The 21,455-nt window shown below is 37.6% G+C and overlaps 5 non-coding genes across 5 annotated transcripts; all 5 read left to right on the forward strand.

The window, feature by feature from the left end:
• The first annotated feature begins 1,143 nt into the window (after positions 1 to 1,143).
• Positions 1,144 to 3,138, forward strand: LOC117149684. Its single transcript, XR_004460454.1, has one exon. It is a non-coding gene; the product is annotated as a small subunit ribosomal RNA (ribosomal RNA).
• Positions 3,139 to 3,823: 685 nt separating this feature from the next.
• Positions 3,824 to 4,002, forward strand: LOC117149677. The gene has a single exon (XR_004460449.1). It is a non-coding gene; the product is annotated as a 5.8S ribosomal RNA (ribosomal RNA).
• Positions 4,003 to 4,393: 391 nt separating this feature from the next.
• Positions 4,394 to 8,352, forward strand: LOC117149679. The gene has a single exon (XR_004460451.1). It is a non-coding gene; the product is annotated as a large subunit ribosomal RNA (ribosomal RNA).
• Positions 8,353 to 18,526: 10,174 nt separating this feature from the next.
• LOC117149685 lies at positions 18,527 to 20,520 on the forward strand. The gene has a single exon (XR_004460455.1). It is a non-coding gene; the product is annotated as a small subunit ribosomal RNA (ribosomal RNA).
• Positions 20,521 to 21,205: 685 nt separating this feature from the next.
• Positions 21,206 to 21,384, forward strand: LOC117149682. The gene has a single exon (XR_004460453.1). It is a non-coding gene; the product is annotated as a 5.8S ribosomal RNA (ribosomal RNA).
• Positions 21,385 to 21,455: the final 71 nt, after the last annotated feature.

A 21,455-nucleotide genomic window follows, 5' to 3' on the forward strand; every position in this document is an offset into this window, starting at 1 on the left:
ACTATAGGTAGGCAGTGGTTGCCGACCTCTCATATTGTTCAAAACTTATGTATTCATATGATTTTGGCAATAATATGAGTAAATTAAATAATATACATATGAAAATGATTAATTATTATATGTATAAGGGAAAAAATAATCATATTATATATGAATAATGGAAAAAAAATGAAATGTTCCTATAATCTCTTAATATATAAGAGAATAGCCCGTATGTTGGGTGGCAAACGGAATTGAAAATACCCGCTTTGAGGACAGCGGGTTCAAAAACTACTATAGGTAGGCAGTGGTTGCCGACCTCCCGCATTATTCGAAATATTTATTTCGGATTATGTTTATATTGGTTACATACAATAAAGTATATTATTATCCGTACAAATTTGTTTCTCAGTTCTATAGAACACGGGACTTGGCTCCGCGGATAATAGGAATATACGCTTTATAGATAATATCGTTGAAACAAAAGTCAAGTTTCTATTATATATAGAATAACAAATCGTTTCCATATATTATCGTTAATTTTTGGAGGCAGGCAAATATTAATTTATTACCTGCCGTATAGTTGATTATTATATCGTTACGGTATAATACAAATATGGATTCTTATGAAAGAAATATAAAATTATATATTAAATGTGGAAATATTATCATATGCGCTTGGTTTTATGTTATATATTACCAGAGATATATATGAAAAGAGATAAATTTTAAATTTATCTTCAAAATGCAAATGATTTAACTTAATATTTATATTGGTTAAACAAAAATTGTACATGTGTGGATACAATAATTATGTATGTTGGAAATAAAATGATATTTTATAATGAATATGTATGTATAAAAAGATAAAATTATAGAAATATATATTACAATAATTAGATGAAATTCTTGTTATATTGGTAAAACAAGTATAAATTAAAAATGAAAATATGGATTACGAATGCTATATAAAAATGGCCGTAATCGAATGGATTTTTTTTTACTTATATATTTAAAATTTTACCCAAAGGCGAAATATTGAATTTTATTCAATATAATAAAAATCATGGAATTATATAAAGTGAAAAATCTATATATCTATATATCTATTATATTGCTTATTTCGATTCAAAATATATGAATGGAATATGAAGGAAAAACATTATTCTGGTTGATCCTGCCAGTAGTTATATGCTTGTCTCAAAGATTAAGCCATGCATGTCTAAGTACACACGAATTAAAAGTGAAACCGCAAAAGGCTCATTATATCAGTTATGGTTCCTTAGATCGTTAACAGTTACTTGGATAACTGTGGTAATTCTAGAGCTAATACATGCAATTAAAACATGAACCTTATGGGACATGTGCTTTTATTAGGCTAAAACCAAGCGATCGCAAGATCGTTATATTGGTTGAACTCTAGATAACATGCAGATCGTATGGTCTTGTACCGACGACAGATCTTTCAAATGTCTGCCCTATCAACTTTTGATGGTAGTATCTAGGACTACCATGGTTGCAACGGGTAACGGGGAATCAGGGTTCGATTCCGGAGAGGGAGCCTGAGAAACGGCTACCACATCTAAGGAAGGCAGCAGGCGCGTAAATTACCCACTCCCAGCTCGGGGAGGTAGTGACGAAAAATAACAATACAGGACTCATATCCGAGGCCCTGTAATTGGAATGAGTACACTTTAAATCCTTTAACAAGGACCAATTGGAGGGCAAGTCTGGTGCCAGCAGCCGCGGTAATTCCAGCTCCAATAGCGTATATTAAAGTTGTTGCGGTTAAAACGTTCGTAGTTGAACTTGTGCTTCATACGGGTAGTACAACTTACAATTGTGGTTAGTACTATACCTTTATGTATGTAAGCGTATTACCGGTGGAGTTCTTATATGTGATTAAATACTTGTATTTTTTCATATGTTCCTCCTATTTAAAAACCTGCACTAGTGCTCTTAAACGAGTGTTATTGTGGGCCGGTACTATTACTTTGAACAAATTAGAGTGCTTAAAGCAGGCTTCAAATGCCTGAATATTCTGTGCATGGGATAATGAAATAAGACCTCTGTTCTGCTTTCATTGGTTTTCAGATCAAGAGGTAATGATTAATAGAAGCAGTTTGGGGGCATTAGTATTACGACGCGAGAGGTGAAATTCTTGGACCGTCGTAAGACTAACTTAAGCGAAAGCATTTGCCAAAGATGTTTTCATTAATCAAGAACGAAAGTTAGAGGTTCGAAGGCGATCAGATACCGCCCTAGTTCTAACCATAAACGATGCCAGCTAGCAATTGGGTGTAGCTACTTTTATGGCTCTCTCAGTCGCTTCCCGGGAAACCAAAGCTTTTGGGCTCCGGGGGAAGTATGGTTGCAAAGCTGAAACTTAAAGGAATTGACGGAAGGGCACCACCAGGAGTGGAGCCTGCGGCTTAATTTGACTCAACACGGGAAAACTTACCAGGTCCGAACATAAGTGTGTAAGACAGATTGATAGCTCTTTCTCGAATCTATGGGTGGTGGTGCATGGCCGTTCTTAGTTCGTGGAGTGATTTGTCTGGTTAATTCCGATAACGAACGAGACTCAAATATATTAAATAGATATCTTCAGGATTATGGTGCTGAAGCTTATGTAGCCTTCATTCATGGTGGCAGTAAAATGTTTATTGTGTTTGAATGTGTTTATGTAAGTGGAGCCGTACCTGTTGGTTTGTCCCATTATAAGGACACTAGCTTCTTAAATGGACAAATTGCGTCTAGCAATAATGAGATTGAGCAATAACAGGTCTGTGATGCCCTTAGATGTCCTGGGCTGCACGCGCGCTACAATGAAAGTATCAACGTGTATTTCCTAGACCGAGAGGTCCGGGTAAACCGCTGAACCACTTTCATGCTTGGGATTGTGAACTGAAACTGTTCACATGAACTTGGAATTCCCAGTAAGTGTGAGTCATTAACTCGCATTGATTACGTCCCTGCCCTTTGTACACACCGCCCGTCGCTACTACCGATTGAATTATTTAGTGAGGTCTCCGGACGTGATCACTGTGACGCCTTGCGTGTTACGGTTGTTTCGCAAAAGTTGACCGAACTTGATTATTTAGAGGAAGTAAAAGTCGTAACAAGGTTTCCGTAGGTGAACCTGCGGAAGGATCATTATTGTATAATATCCTTATCGTTAATAAACATTTGTTATAATACAAATAAATACAATTTACCAAAATAAAAATATTACAAAATGATTCCACGGAATCAAAAGTTAAAGTCAAAATAAAATGAAGATGGCTTTTATTTTATATGTGGGGCTTGGCAACCTCATAAAAAGACTTTAACATTATTAATGTTGTTGTGCGTATTTGTGGCAGTACCTACTACAACAATGGCGTTTCCTATAAAAACAAATTCTCGAAAATGGAAATCGAAGAAACTGAACAAAATTTGAAAGTAGAAGTCGAATTAAAATTAAAATAATTTTGAATGTGGTATTCAAAATAAGTGTGTGTTGATATGGACCATAATATACACGCGTTGCGAATATGTATTGTTCATCTATGTTATGAGCATACGTTGGCTAATGCAACAACCTAAAATATACAATGTTTGTACCTGTCATCCATCAGGTTAATGTTTTATATAAATTTTGCAGTATGTGTCACCCAAATAGCAAACCATAACCAGATTTTTATGATACATAATGCTTATATGAAACTAAGACATATCGCAACATTTATTTTTAGGTATAAAAATAAATTTATTGAAGGAATTGATATATGCCAGTAAAATGGTGTATTTTTAATTTCTTTCAATAAAAACAATATTGATATTATATAAAAATGAATTATAAAACTCTAAGCGGTGGATCACTCGGCTCATGGGTCGATGAAGAACGCAGCAAACTGTGCGTCATCGTGTGAACTGCAGGACACATGAACATCGACATTTTGAACGCATATCGCAGTCCATGCTGTTATGTACTTTAATTAATTTTATAGTGCTGCTTGGACTACATATGGTTGAGGGTTGTAAGACTATGCTAATTAAGTTGTTTATAAATTTTTATAAGCATATGGTATATTATTGGATTAAATAATGATTTTATTCATAATATTAAAAAAGAAATGAAAAACATTATCTCACATTTGAATGTGAAAAACGAAGAGAAATATTTTCTTTTTCAATCAAATAATACTGAGAAATGTCTAGCATAAAAAATTGAAATATTTTCATCTAGAATTGTCTCTTATTAATGATTCGGAAAAAGAAAAATCTTGGTTTTGTTATTATTCTTCGTTGGTCGTTAAATGGATAAAAAATAACTTTGCTTACAAGAACTATTGGAACTATTTATAACGAATTTAATTGATTGTTTTATCATTTATATATAAAGAATTTATGGCAAAAATAGTTATATATACAACCTCAACTCATATGGGACTACCCCCTGAATTTAAGCATATTAATTAGGTGGAGGAAAAGAAACTAACAAGGATTTTCTTAGTAGCGGCGAGCGAAAAGAAAACAGTTCAGCACTAAGTCACTTTGTCTATATGGCAAATGTGAGATGCAGTGTATGGAGCGTCAATATTCTAGTATGAGAAATTAATGATTTAAGTCCTTCTTAAATGAGGCCATTTACCCATAGAGGGTGCCAGGCCCGTATAACGTTAATGATTACTAGATGATGTTTCCAAAGAGTCGTGTTGCTTGATAGTGCAGCACTAAGTGGGTGGTAAACTCCATCTAAAACTAAATATAACCATGAGACCGATAGTAAACAAGTACCGTGAGGGAAAGTTGAAAAGAACTCTGAATAGAGAGTTAAACAGTACGTGAAACTGCTTAGAGGTTAAGCCCGATGAACCTGAATATCCGTTATGGAAAATTCATCATTAAAATTGTAATATTTAAATAATATTATTAAGAATAATGTGCATTTTTTCCATATAAGGACATTGTAATCTATTAGCATATCCCAAATTTATCATAAAATATAACTTATAGTTTATTCCAATTAAATTGCTTGCATTTTAACACAGAATAAATGTTATTAATTTGATAAAGTGCTGATAGATTTATATTATTACAGAGCGTTAATTTTTCGGAATTATATAATGGCATAATTATCATTGATTTTTGTGTTTATTATATGCTCTTGTATGATTAACAATGCGAAAGATTCAGGATACCTTCGGGACCCGTCTTGAAACACGGACCAAGGAGTCTAACATATGTGCAAGTTATTGGGATGTAAACCTAATAGCGTAATTAACTTGACTAATAATGGGATTAGTTTTTTAGCTATTTATAGCTAATTAACACAATCCCGGGGCGTTCTATATAGTTATGTATAATGTATATTTATATTATTTATGCCTCTAACTGGAACGTACCTTGAGCATATATGCTGTGACCCGAAAGATGGTGAACTATACTTGATCAGGTTGAGTCAGGGGAAACCCTGATGGAAGACCGAAACAGTTCTGACGTGCAAATCGATTGTCAGAATTGAGTATAGGGGCGAAAGACCAATCGAACCATCTAGTAGCTGGTTCCTTCCGAAGTTTCCCTCAGGATAGCTGGTGCATTTTAATATTATATAAATAATCTTATCTGGTAAAGCGAATGATTAGAGGCCTTAGGGTCGAAACGATCTTAACCTATTCTCAAACTTTAAATGGGTAAGAACCTTAACTTTCTTGATATGAAGTTCAAGGTTATGATATAATGTGCCCAGTGGGCCACTTTTGGTAAGCAGAACTGGCGCTGTGGGATGAACCAAACGTAATGTTACGGTGCCCAAATTAACAACTCATGCAGATACCATGAAAGGCGTTGGTTGCTTAAAACAGCAGGACGGTGATCATGGAAGTCGAAATCCGCTAAGGAGTGTGTAACAACTCACCTGCCGAAGCAACTAGCCCTTAAAATGGATGGCGCTTAAGTTGTATACCTATACATTACCGCTAAAGTAGATGATTTATATTACTTGTGATATAAATTTTGAAACTTTAGTGAGTAGGAAGGTACAATGGTATGCGTAGAAGTGTTTGGCGTAAGCCTGCATGGAGCTGCCATTGGTACAGATCTTGGTGGTAGTAGCAAATAATCGAATGAGACCTTGGAGGACTGAAGTGGAGAAGGGTTTCGTGTGAACAGTGGTTGATCACGAGTTAGTCGGTCCTAAGTTCAAGGCGAAAGCCGAAAATTTTCAAGTAAAACAAAAATGCCTAACTATATAAACAAAGCGAATATAATACACTTGAATAATTTTGAACGAAAGGGAATACGGTTCCAATTCCGTAACCTGTTGAGTATCCGTTTGTTATTAAATATGGGCCTCGTGCTCATCCTGGCAACAGGAACGACCATAAAGAAGCCGTCGAGAGATATCGGAAGAGTTTTCTTTTCTGTTTTATAGCCGTACTACCATGGAAGTCTTTCGCAGAGAGATATGGTAGATGGGCTAGAAGAGCATGACATATACTGTTGTGTCGATATTTTCTCCTCGGACCTTGAAAATTTATGGTGGGGACACGCAAACTTCTCAACAGGCCGTACCAATATCCGCAGCTGGTCTCCAAGGTGAAGAGTCTCTAGTCGATAGAATAATGTAGGTAAGGGAAGTCGGCAAATTAGATCCGTAACTTCGGGATAAGGATTGGCTCTGAAGATTGAGATAGTCGGGCTTGATTGGGAAACAATAACATGGTTTATGTGCTCGTTCTGGGTAAATAGAGTTTCTAGCATTTATGTTAGTTACTTGTTCCCCGATAGTTTAGTTACGTAGCCAATTGTGGAACTTTCTTGCTAAAATTTTTAAGAATACTATTTGGGTTAAACCAATTAGTTCTTATCAATTATAACGATTATCAATTAACAATCAATTCAGAACTGGCACGGACTTGGGGAATCCGACTGTCTAATTAAACAAAGCATTGTGATGGCCCTAGCGGGTGTTGACACAATGTGATTTCTGCCCAGTGCTCTGAATGTCAAAGTGAAGAAATTCAAGTAAGCGCGGGTCAACGGCGGGAGTAACTATGACTCTCTTAAGGTAGCCAAATGCCTCGTCATCTAATTAGTGACGCGCATGAATGGATTAACGAGATTCCTACTGTCCCTATCTACTATCTAGCGAAACCACAGCCAAGGGAACGGGCTTGGAATAATTAGCGGGGAAAGAAGACCCTTTTGAGCTTGACTCTAATCTGGCAGTGTAAGGAGACATAAGAGGTGTAGAATAAGTGGGAGATATTAGACCTCGGTTTGGTATCGTCAATGAAATACCACTACTCTTATTGTTTCCTTACTTACTTGATTAAATGGAACGTGTATCATTTCCTAGCCATTATACGGATATATTTATTATATCTTATGGTATTGGGTTTTGATGCAAGCTTCTTGATCAAAGTATCACGAGTTTGTTATATAATCGCAAACAAATTCTTTAATAAACGATGCATTTATGTATTTTTGATTTGAAAATTTGGTATAACTCCAATTACTCAGGTATGATCCAATTCAAGGACATTGCCAGGTAGGGAGTTTGACTGGGGCGGTACATCTCTCAAATAATAACGGAGGTGTCCCAAGGCCAGCTCAGTGCGGACAGAAACCACACATAGAGCAAAAGGGCAAATGCTGACTTGATCTCGGTGTTCAGTACACACAGGGACAGCAAAAGCTCGGCCTATCGATCCTTTTGGTTTAAAGAGTTTTTAACAAGAGGTGTCAGAAAAGTTACCATAGGGATAACTGGCTTGTGGCGGCCAAGCGTTCATAGCGACGTCGCTTTTTGATCCTTCGATGTCGGCTCTTCCTATCATTGTGAAGCAAAATTCACCAAGCGTTGGATTGTTCACCCATGCAAGGGAACGTGAGCTGGGTTTAGACCGTCGTGAGACAGGTTAGTTTTACCCTACTAATGACAAAACGTTGTTGCGACAGCATTCCTGCGTAGTACGAGAGGAACCGCAGGTACGGACCAATGGCACAATACTTGTTCGAGCGAACAGTGGGTATGACGCTACGTCCGTTGGATTATGCCTGAACGCCTCTAAGGTCGTATCCGTGCTGGACTGCAATGATAAATAAGGGGCAATTTGCATTGTATGGCTTCTAAACCATTTAAAGTTTATAATTTATTTTATAAACGACAATGGATGTGATGCCAATGTAATTTGTAACATAGTAAATTAGGAGGATCTTCGATCACCTGATGCCGCGCTAGTTACATATAAAAGCATTATTTAATACAATGACAAAGCCTAGAATCAATTGTAAACGACTTTTGTAACAGGCAAGGTGTTGTAAGTGGTTGAGCAGCTGCCATACTGCGATCCACTGAAGCTTATCCTTTGCTTGATGATTCGATAAATAAATGATTTTTCCTGTAGCCAAACAAACACCTCGTCATCAATTTAGTGACGCATATGATATTGTCCCTATCATATAATTTTGATATAAAGACTTTAAAGAATTATATCAAGTTGCCAAATACCTCGTCATCAATTAGTGACGCATTATGATATTGTCCCTATCGTATAATTTTTTGGATTATAAAGACTTTTAAAGAATTTCCTTCATATATGTTCAAAGTATTGTTGCCAAATACCTCGTCATCAATTTAGTGACGCATATGATATTGTCCCTATCATATAATTAATATAAAGACTTTAATGAATTGTGTCAAGTTGCCAAACACCTCGTCATCAATTTAGTGACGCATATGATATTGTCCCTATCATTAATTTTTATAAAAATTTAAGAATTATATCAAGTTGCCAAATACCTCGTCATCAATTTATGACGCATATGATATTGTCTCTATCATATAATTAATTAAGACTTTAATGAATTGTGTCAAGTTGCCAAACACCTCGTCATCAATTTTAGTTTATCATTATTTTGTCTTTTTTTCTTTATATTTTTATTTTTATATTTATTTTTCTTTTATTATTTTTTTTAATTGTGCTTATGACGTTTGTCTGTCTATATATAAGACTTCTTTTATTGTTAATTTATTTGTCTTTTTAGTCCTATATTTGGTACTAATATTAATTCTTAAGATTGGTACAACTGTTTGCGCATAGATTTCACAATTTAACTTAAAGTTTCGTCTATGTACAATTTAGTGTTTTTGTTTTCTTATTGATTATGATGTATCTCCTTCATATGTTATGTTTTAATTTATTGACTTTTTGGTTGTTCGTTTTTTGTTTTAATGATTATGTTCACGTTGTTTAGTTTTTTTTTTTTTTTTTTTTTTTTTTTTTTTTTGCGTGCGTATTTATTTAAATCTGTCCTTGGAAATTTAAATGGTTTTGCGGGGAACATTAGCTTAAGGGATACTATTGTACATGTATTTGTGCGGGTTTTATATGTGTTGTCTATTGTTGTGGAAGATCGAGAGGGTGTCTCCTCATGAGACGTCTGCTTGTTTGGCTATTGTCTAACAGGTGGTGGCGAGGTGGTTAGGGTGGTTTTCGAGCCTTTTCAGGTATCTCTCGCTGAGCCTGGAGATTTCATCAGCGACTTGTGGGATTCCAAGTTCCCTATGTAGGCGACATTCTCGTGGTAGGGATGCGCATACAGCAATTCTCAAGCACCTATTCTGGAACCGCTGTATACGCAGGCGATTCGTGTGGCTTGCCGTGCCCCATAGCTGTATCCCGTAGGTCCAGATGGGCTTGAGAATTGCCTTGTACACCAGGATTTTGTGGTTCTGCCTTAGCTTGGACCCTCTCCCAATAAGCCAATGCATCTGCCTCAGACGCGCATCGGCCTGTATGCGTTGCTGAGATGTGGGGGACGCCAGTGAGCCTGCGGTCCAGGGTAAGTCCTAGGTACCTTGGGTGCGGGTGCGTTGGGAATGATGACTCCGTTTAGCGTGACCGGTGGGCAGTCTCCTCTCCTTAGTGCAAATGTGTTTGGGTAGATTTTTTCCGCGTTCACTACGATGTTCCACCTGCTGAGCCAGGGATGTAGCGCGTCCATTTGCCTTTGGATTGTTTCGGAGGCTTTCTCGTGGGTCGGATGAGGAGGCGAGGAAAGCCGTGTCATCTGCATAAGTCGCTATAGTTAGGTTCCTGGAGGGGATTATGGGAAGTCTGCGGTGTAAAGGGTGTACAGTATTGGTCCGAGCACACTGCCTTGCGGAACTCCAGCTCTGATCAGTCTGGGTAGGCTTATTGCACTTCCGCATCTGAACTTGGAATGCTCTTCCCCTCAGTGTAGGATTTGAGGAGGGTAAAATGGGGGCTTGGGAGGTAGGATTTGAGTTTATGGAGGAGTCCAGGATGCCAAACTCTGTCGAATGCCTGCTTCACGTCGAGCATTACAGCGCAGCAGTATTTCTTTTGCTCGAATGCCTCGAGATCCGTTCGACTAGCCGGTGGCATTGCTCTGGTGTTCCGTGGGAGCGCCTGAAGCCAAACTGGTGATCGGGGATCAAACCAGCCTCATCCAGTACTGGCAATACTCTGCGCAAAAATACTCTTTCGAGTATTTTGGAGAGGATTGCCAGCAAACTAATCGGACGATAGGAGGCGAGATTGGCTTCAGGCTTACCAGGCTTGAGGAGGACAATAACCTCTGCTCTTTTCCACTCTTCCGGGAAGTACCCTAGCCGGAAGCAGCTGTTGTAAATGCTGGCCAGCATTTGTGTGCAGCGGAATGGGAGCATTTTTAGGGCCGCCGCATCTATACGATCCAGGCCTGGAGATTTGTTGTTCTTCAGTAGAGCAATCTCCTGCGCACTTCCTCAGGGTCGACTGGTTCCAACGGGGGACCGGGAGAGCTTGGGCTATTGAGAAACCGGGCTGTTTCAGCATGTTCTTCGGCAGTGCAGCAGTCGAACGGAGAGAAGGCGTTGTAAAGGTGTTCGGCGAAAGCTTCTGCTCTTTCAGCATCCGAACGGCACCAGGATCCATCTGCTTTGCGCACTGCGGAAACCTTTTTGGCTGGTCGTTTAATGTGGCGGGTGACGTTCCACAGATTGTGGTCTGGGTCCCCGGGAGAGAGTTCCTCGAGGAATCTGAGGAAGGAGTCCTGGCGTAGGCTGGAGATCTTGTCCTTCAACTCCTTTGTGGCGTGATTGAGCGCTGTTTGTCTCTTGGATTGCGCGTCAAGAACCAACTCTCCTGAGACGCCTCTTCTCAGTCACGAGTGCCGCAATTTCCGGGGACCAGAGGTGGAGGTCCCTGCTAGGTGTTCTCGCAGTCTTTGGTGGCGGTGGGCTTGCGAATTCCGCAGCGTTTTGCATCTGCCTGGTGAGATTCCCGATAGCTTCATCAATGTTCCTGGGTGTGTTGAGGATGGGGTTTCGGATTGACGGTGGAGAGCATCCAGGACGCGAACTTGGCGGCGTCGGTATATTTCCAGTGAGCCTTCTGAGCGGGGTTTTCCTGAGGACTGGCGTGTTGATTAGCACGTTTATTGCACAGTGGTCTGACAGGAGATCAGCATTTGTTGTGCAGCTGATCTTCGCATGCCCTATGCCTTTCGACACAGCAAAGTCCAGTAGGTCTGGAGTCTTGAGGGGATTCGTTGGCCAGTGAGTGGGCTCGCCAGTGGAGTGGCAGTCCAGTCGGTGGCGTTGCAGGTACCCAAACAGAGTTTTCCCTTTGGGTTGTTGGCGCGCGATCCCCACCAAGAATGTTTGGCGTTATAATCTCCAGCTGCTATGAAGCGGGGCCCAAAATGCTCGAAGAACTCACTGAGGTGAGATGCTGTTATGCGGTATCTGGGGGAAAGTAGACCGCTCCAATGTCTAAATCTCCTTGCGGGCTGACAATCCTGATGACAGGACATTGTGCCCAGTCTTGCTGAAACGCGGGCAGCTCTAGGTATTGAATACCGCTCCTGATGAGGATGGCTGCTCCACCGCGTGCTCTGCCAGAAGGATGGTCTGCATGGATGAGGTCATATCCGCTGATATTAAAGTGGGATCTGGGGGAGAAGTGGGTTTCGGCTACGAGTAGGATATCGATCTGGTGGGTCTTCAGATGGTGCTCGACTATGGCCTTGCTGTTCTGCAGGCCGTTCGCATTCCAGACGACTAGGTGGAGCTTTAGTTGCATGACTTGCTGTTGAGAATGGTGGCCACCAGCTGTGTCATCTGGGTGAACATGCGCTCCATCATCCTTTCCATCATTCCTTCCATGCGAGCGAACATCGCTTCTATCTGACCGGAGTGTGGGGTTTCTGTTTGGGTTTGGACTGGGGTTGTGGGATTCTGCGGTGCTGCGTGCACTCCGTTGAGGGCGTCTCGGTAGCTCCTGCCAGAGGTGACGTTTGGTGATGCCACGGGCGGCGCCTTGTTAGCATTAGCGACGGGCCTTGTTTTCGGAGCAGCGAGTGCTTTGGCCCTTTTGTATGCAGGGCATCCCTTGAAAGACGCAGGATGGTCCGCCTGGCAGTGGAAGCAGCACGCTTTGTCGTCCTCCCTCTTCTCACATGCCCTCGATTCGTGAGGGCCTCCACACTTTACACATCGGTATTCCAGGAAGCAGTAACGCTGTGTATGACCGAATCCTTGGCACCTGAAGCATTGAGGCACGTCGTTGAACTTCTGCGGCGGTTCAATGGTTACTACCGACCTGCAGATCCGCTTGACTTGGTAGACGTCTTTGTTGTTGCTGGAAGGCTCCAGGTTGGCGAAGAATATTCCCAGCGGTTCTTTAGTTCTTCTGCCAATGGGATTGTGCAGATCTCTAACAGCGTGCCCTTGTCTGCGAAGGTCTTCAATGATTTCCTCACGATCGGTGGAGTGGTGGAGTCCTTTGATGACAACCTTGTATGCACGTTCATCTTTCGGCTGGAAAGTCCGATGCCTCTTGTTTTGGGCCACAAGTTGGAGACGCAGAGCTGTATAGGACTCTTTGTCCGGCATCATGACACGTACGTTGTTGCCATTCACGGTCTTGTAGGTAAAATTGTTCTTCGGGCCTACAAGAGTCGTGATCATCTTGACGAGTGCCGAGATGTTGGTCACATCGGGGATAAAAATCGGAGGTGGCTTGATGGTCTTCGGGGTGGGCTTTGGTTTCTCGGGGGTCTTGGGCTTGGAATCGTCTTTAGGTCCGGGTTCGTCATCAGAGCTCTCTTGGTCGTACTCGTCTTCTTCGGTCGAGAGTAAAGCGAAGGCGTTGTTGGCGAGCTTCTTGCGCAGAGCTGCGCTAGTGCTTGGCTTATCTTCCAGCTCCTCTCCCTGTGCTTTCTTTGCCGGTTTTCGCTTTATCTCGCCCGGCTCTGTATGCGAGGTGCTTCCCTCGCTGCTGGAGCTGCTCTTGCGTGTTCTCAGAGCCTTTTTGCGTGGTGTTGTTCCAAGCTTGTGGGTGCGCGGGGGGGCCTGCCAGTCCATCTTCTCCAAAGTTGATAAGGAGTGAGGAGGGGGGGGGGGGGGGAAGCTGGGCACCGTAAGCCGGTGAGCCAGGCAGCACGTGGCTGCTGCTTTGCAATTATACCGCTGCTTCGAGCACTGGGTTTTTTGCGCTGATAACACGCACACTCGGGTGTGCGATGGTGTTAGTGCGAACTACCGTTAGGTACGTTGGCTGGGCCAATCAAAACGCGCGACAAGATCACGCGACGCGAAGTGGCTGGGCACAAGTAACGGGACTTACAACTGTGAACAATTTGCTAACAATTTGCTAACAATTTGCTGTCGATTTCCGGCCAAGGCACGCGTCTGCACCTCGTCGAGTGTTCGATCGCGACTATGTCATCAATTTAGTGACGCATATGATATTGTCCTATCATATAATTAATATAAAGACTTTAATGAATTGTGTCAAGTTGCCAAACACCTCGTCATCAATTTAGTGACGCATATGATATTGTCCCTATCATATATTTTGATATAACTTTAAAGAATTTATCAGTTGCAATCTCGTCATCAATTTGTGACGCTATGATTTGTCTTTATATATTTTAGCTTTATGATTGTGTCAGTTGCCAACACCTCGTCATCAATTTAGTGACGCATATGATATTGTCCCTATCATATAATTTTTGATATAAAAGACTTTAAAGAATTTATCAAGTTGCCAAATACCTCGTCATCAATTTAGTGACGCATATGATATTGTCCTCTATCATATAATTAATATAAAGACTTTAATGAATTGTGTCAAGTTGCCAAACACCTCGTCATCATTTAGTGACGCATATGATATTGTCCCTATCATATAATTTTTGATATAAAACTTTAAAGAATTTATCAAGTTGCCAAATACCTCGTCATCAATTTAGTGACGCATATGATATTGTCCCTATCATATAATTAATATAAAGACTTTAATGATTGTGTCAAGTTGCCAAACACCTCGTCATCAATTTAGTGACGCATATGATATTGTCCCTATCATATAATTTTGATATAAAAACTTTAAAGAATTGTATCAAGTTGCCAAATACCTCGTCATCATTTAGTGACGCATATGATATTGTCTCTATCATATAATTAATATAAAGACTTTAATGAATTGTGTCAAGTTGCAACACCTCGTCATCAATTAGTACGCATATGATATTGTCCCTATCATATAATTTTGATATAAAGAAATTTTTTAAATGTCCTGATAATCATAGTTTGCCCAAACCTCTTCATACTTAGTATTATTTATGAGTAAATGACCGTTGCCGACCTCTATATTAGGTTCACTCTATTGTATTCTTATATGATTTGGCAATTATAGAGTATTAATTTATAATGAAATTTTAAAGGAAAACATTTATCTATTATGAAATTATTGATATTTCAATATTATTATATTGATATAAGATTAAATAATTATATGTATATTAGAATGTATAAAGGAAAAATGATGAAATATTCCACATTATCTTAGTATTATAGAGGAAAGACCGTTGCTGACCTCTGATATTGTTCAAAACTTATGTATTTATATGATTTTGGCAATAATATGAGTAAATTAAATAATATACATATGAAAATGATTAATTATTATATGTATAAATGTATAAGGGAAAAAATGCTGAAATATTCCCATATTATCTTAGTATTATAGAGGAAAGACCGTTGCGACCTCTGATATTGTTCAAAACTTATGTATTTATATGATTTTGGCAATAATATGAGTAAATTAAATAATACATATGAAAATTATTAATTATTATATGTATAGGGGAAAAAATGCTGAATATTCCACATTCTCTTAGTATTATAGAGAAAAGCCATTATAGTGAGAGGTATAGTAGTGTAAACGACCGGAATTACGACAGAGGTTCAAAACTACTATAGGTAGGCAGTGGTTGCCGACCTCTCATATTGTTCAAACTTATGTATTCATATGATTTTGGCAATTATATGAGTAAATTAAATAATATACATATGAAAATTATTAATTATTATATGTATAAGGGAAAAAATGCTGAAATATTCCCACATTCTCTTAGTATTATAGAGAAAAGCATTATAGTGAGAGGTATTAGTGTAACGACCGATTAGACAGAGGGTTCAAAAACTACTATAGGTAGGCAGTGGTTGCGACCTCTATATGTTCAAACTTATGTATTATATGATTTTGGCAATAATATGAAGTAAATTAAATAATATACATATGAAAATGATTAATTATTATATGTATAAAAAAAATGTAAAATATCACATTTTAGTATTATGAGAAAGACGTTGCGACTCTGATATTGTTAAATTATGTATTTATATGTTTTGGCAATTATATGAGTAAATTAAATAATATACATAAAATATTAATATTATATGTATATGTATAAGGAAAAAATGAATATTCCCACATTATCTTAGTATTATAGAGGAAAGACCGTTGCTGACCTCTGATATTGTTCAAAACTTATGTATTTATATGATTTTGGCAATAATATGAGTAAATTAAATAATATACATATGAAAATGATTAATTATTATATGTATAAATGTATAAGGGAAAAAATGCTGAAAATATCCCATATTATCTTAGTATTATAGAGGAAAGACCGTTGCTGACCTCTATATTGTTCAAAACTTATGTATTATATGATTTTGGCAATTATATGAGTAAATTAATAATATACATATGAAAATTATTAATTATTATATGTATAGGGAAAAAATGCTGAAAATATCCCACATTCTCTTAGTATTATAGAGAAAAGCCATTATAGTGAGAGGGTATAGTAGTGTAAACGACCGGAATTACGACAGAGGGTTCAAAAACTACTATAGGTAGGCAGTGGTTGCCGACCTCTCATATTGTTCAAAACTTATGTATTCATATGATTTTGGCAATTATATGAGTAAATTAAATAATATACATATGAAAATTATTAATTATTATATGTATAGGGGAAAAAATGCTGAAATATTCCCACATTCTCTTAGTATTATAGAGAAAAGCCATTATAGTGAGAGGGTATAGTAGTGTAAACGACCGGAATTACGACAGAGGGTTCAAAAACTACTATAGGTAGGCAGTGGTTGCCGACCTCTCATATTGTTCAAAACTTATGTATTCATATGATTTTGGCAATTATATGAGTAAATTAAATAATATACATATGAAATTATTAATTATTATATGTATAAGGGGAAAAAATGCTGAAAATATCCCACATTCTCTTAGTATTATAGAGAAAAGCCATTATAGTGAGAGGGTATAGTAGTGTAAACGACCGGAATTACGACAGAGGGTTCAAAACTACTATAGGTAGGCAGTGGTTGCCGACCTCTCATATTGTTCAAAACTTATGTATTCATATGATTTTGGCAATAATATGAGTAAATTAAATAATATACATATGAAAATGATTAATTATTATATGTATAAGGGAAAAAATGCTGAAATATCCCACATTCTCTTAGTATTATAGAGAAAAGCCATTATAGTGAGAGGGTATAGTAGTGTAAACGACCGGAATTACGACAGAGGGTTCAAAAACTACTATAGGTAGGCAGTGGTTGCCGACCTCTCATATTGTTCAAAACTTATGTATTCATATGATTTTGGCAATAATATGAGTAAATTAAATAATATACATATGAAATGATTAATTATTATATGTATAAGGGAAAAAATGCTGAAAATATCCCACATTCTCTTAGTATTATAGAGAAAAGCCATTATAGTGAGAGGGTATAGTAGTGTAAACGACCGGAATTACGACAGAGGGTTCAAAAACTACTATAGGTAGGCAGTGGTTGCCGACCTCTCATATTGTTCAAAACTTATGTATTCATATGATTTTGGCAATAATATGAGTAAATTAAATAATATACATATGAAAATGATTAATTATTATATGTATAAGGGAAAAAAATGCTGAAAATATCCCACATTCTCTTAGTATTATAGAGAAAAGCCATTATAGTGAGAGGGTATAGTAGTGTAAACGACCGGAATTACGACAGAGGGTTCAAAAACTACTATAGGTAGGCAGTGGTTGCCGACCTCTCATATTGTTCAAAACTTATGTATTCATATGATTTTGGCAATAATATGAGTAAATTAAATAATATACATATGAAAATGATTAATTATTATATGTATAAGGGAAAAAATAATCATATTATATATGAATAATGGAAAAAAAATGAAATGTTCCTATAATCTCTTAATATATAAGAGAATAGCCCGTATGTTGGGTGGCAAACGGAATTGAAAATACCCGCTTTGAGGACAGCGGGTTCAAAAACTACTATAGGTAGGCAGTGGTTGCCGACCTCCCGCATTATTCGAAATATTTATTTCGGATTATGTTTATATTGGTTACATACAATAAAGTATATTATTATCCGTACAAATTTGTTTCTCAGTTCTATAGAACACGGGACTTGGCTCCGCGGATAATAGGAATATACGCTTTATAGATAATATCGTTGAAACAAAAGTCAAGTTTCTATTATATATAGAATAACAAATCGTTTCCATATATTATCGTTAATTTTTGGAGGCAGGCAAATATTAATTTATTACCTGCCGTATAGTTGGATTATTATATCGTTACGGTATAATACAAATATGGATTCTTATGAAAGAAATATAAAATTATATATTAAATGTGGAAATATTATCATATGCGCTTGGTTTTATGTTATATATTACCAGAGATATATATGAAAAGAGATAAATTTTAAATTTATCTTCAAAATGCAAATGATTTAACTTAATATTTATATTGGTTAAACAAAAATTGTACATGTGTGGATACAATAATTATGTATGTTGGAAATAAAATGATATTTATAATGAAATATGTATGTATAAAAAGATAAAATTATAGAAATATATATATTACAATAATTAGATGAAATTCTTGTTATATTGGTAAAACAAGTATAAATTAAAAATGAAAATATGGATTACGAATGCTATATAAAAATGGCCGTAATCGAATGGATTTTTTTACTTATATATTTAAAATTTTACCCAAAGGCGAAATATTGAATTTTATTCAATATAATAAAAATCATGGAATTATATAAAGTGAAAAATCTATATATCTATATATCTATTATATTGCTTATTTCGATTCAAAATATATGAATGGAATATGAAGGAAAAACATTATTCTGGTTGATCCTGCCAGTAGTTATATGCTTGTCTCAAAGATTAAGCCATGCATGTCTAAGTACACACGAATTAAAAGTGAAACCGCAAAAGGCTCATTATATCAGTTATGGTTCCTTAGATCGTTAACAGTTACTTGGATAACTGTGGTAATTCTAGAGCTAATACATGCAATTAAAACATGAACCTTATGGGACATGTGCTTTTATTAGGCTAAAACCAAGCGATCGCAAGATCGTTATATTGGTTGAACTCTAGATAACATGCAGATCGTATGGTCTTGTACCGACGACAGATCTTTCAAATGTCTGCCCTATCAACTTTTGATGGTAGTATCTAGGACTACCATGGTTGCAACGGTAACGGGGAATCAGGGTTCGATTCCGGAGAGGGAGCCTGAGAAACGGCTACCACATCTAAGGAAGGCAGCAGGCGCGTAAATTACCCACTCCCAGCTCGGGGAGGTAGTGACGAAAAATAACAATACAGGACTCATATCCGAGGCCCTGTAATTGGAATGAGTACACTTTAAATCCTTTAACAAGGACCAATTGGAGGGCAAGTCTGGTGCCAGCAGCCGCGGTAATTCCAGCTCCAATAGCGTATATTAAAGTTGTTGCGGTTAAAACGTTCGTAGTTGAACTTGTGCTTCATACGGGTAGTACAACTTACAATTGTGGTTAGTACTATACCTTTATGTATGTAAGCGTATTACCGGTGGAGTTCTTATATGTGATTAAATACTTGTATTTTTTCATATGTTCCTCCTATTTAAAAACCTGCACTAGTGCTCTTAAACGAGTGTTATTGTGGGCCGGTACTATTACTTTGAACAAATTAGAGTGCTTAAAGCAGGCTTCAAATGCCTGAATATTCTGTGCATGGGATAATGAAATAAGACCTCTGTTCTGCTTTCATTGGTTTTCAGATCAAGAGGTAATGATTAATAGAAGCAGTTTGGGGGCATTAGTATTACGACGCGAGAGGTGAAATTCTTGGACCGTCGTAAGACTAACTTAAGCGAAAGCATTTGCCAAAGATGTTTTCATTAATCAAGAACGAAAGTTAGAGGTTCGAAGGCGATCAGATACCGCCCTAGTTCTAACCATAAACGATGCCAGCTAGCAATTGGGTGTAGCTACTTTTATGGCTCTCTCAGTCGCTTCCCGGGAAACCAAAGCTTTTGGGCTCCGGGGGAAGTATGGTTGCAAAGCTGAAACTTAAAGGAATTGACGGAAGGGCACCACCAGGAGTGGAGCCTGCGGCTTAATTTGACTCAACACGGGAAAACTTACCAGGTCCGAACATAAGTGTGTAAGACAGATTGATAGCTCTTTCTCGAATCTATGGGTGGTGGTGCATGGCCGTTCTTAGTTCGTGGAGTGATTTGTCTGGTTAATTCCGATAACGAACGAGACTCAAATATATTAAATAGATATCTTCAGGATTATGGTGCTGAAGCTTATGTAGCCTTCATTCATGGTGGCAGTAAAATGTTTATTGTGTTTGAATGTGTTTATGTAAGTGGAGCCGTACCTGTTGGTTTGTCCCATTATAAGGACACTAGCTTCTTAAATGGACAAATTGCGTCTAGCAATAATGAGATTGAGCAATAACAGGTCTGTGATGCCCTTAGATGTCCTGGGCTGCACGCGCGCTACAATGAAAGTATCAACGTGTATTTCCTAGACCGAGAGGTCCGGGTAAACCGCTGAACCACTTTCATGCTTGGGATTGTGAACTGAAACTGTTCACATGAACTTGGAATTCCCAGTAAGTGTGAGTCATTAACTCGCATTGATTACGTCCCTGCCCTTTGTACACACCGCCCGTCGCTACTACCGATTGAATTATTTAGTGAGGTCTCCGGACGTGATCACTGTGACGCCTTGCGTGTTACGGTTGTTTCGCAAAAGTTGACCGAACTTGATTATTTAGAGGAAGTAAAAGTCGTAACAAGGTTTCCGTAGGTGAACCTGCGGAAGGATCATTATTGTATAATATCCTTATCGTTAATAAACATTTGTTATAATACAAATAAATACAATTTACCAAAATAAAAATATTACAAAATGATTCCACGGAATCAAAAGTTAAAGTCAAAATAAAATGAAGATGGCTTTTATTTTATATGTGGGGCTTGGCAACCTCATAAAAAGACTTTAACATTATTAATGTTGTTGTGCGTATTTGTGGCAGTACCTACTACAACAATGGCGTTTCCTATAAAAACAAATTCTCGAAATGGAAATCGAAGAAACTGAACAAAATTTGAAAGTAGAAGTCGAATTAAAATTAAAATAATTTTGAATGTGGTATTCAAAATAAGTGTGTGTGTATATGGACCATAATATACACGCGTTGCGAATATGTATTGTTCATCTATGTTATGAGCATACGTTGGCTAATGCAACAACCTAAAATATACAATGTTTGTACCTGTCATCCATCAGGTTAATGTTTTATATAAATTTTGCAGTATGTGTCACCCAAAATAGCAAACCATAACCAGATTTTTATGATACATAATGCTTATATGAAACTAAGACATATCGCAACATTTATTTTTAGGTATAAAAATAAATTTATTGAAGGAATTGATATATGCCAGTAAAATGGTGTATTTTTAATTTCTTTCAATAAAAACAATATTGATATTATATAAAAATGAATTATAAAACTCTAAGCGGTGGATCACTCGGCTCATGGGTCGATGAAGAACGCAGCAAACTGTGCGTCATCGTGTGAACTGCAGGACACATGAACATCGACATTTTGAACGCATATCGCAGTCCATGCTGTTATGTACTTTAATTAATTTTATAGTGCTGCTTGGACTACATATGGTTGAGGGTTGTAAGACTATGCTAATTAAGTTGTTTATAAATTTTTTATAAGCATATGGTATATTATTGGATTAAATAATGA

The sequence above is a fragment of the Drosophila mauritiana genome, unplaced genomic scaffold (genome assembly GCF_004382145.1).
Source record: "Drosophila mauritiana strain mau12 unplaced genomic scaffold, ASM438214v1 U_289, whole genome shotgun sequence".
In the NCBI taxonomy this organism is placed as follows: Eukaryota; Metazoa; Arthropoda; class Insecta; order Diptera; family Drosophilidae; genus Drosophila; species Drosophila mauritiana.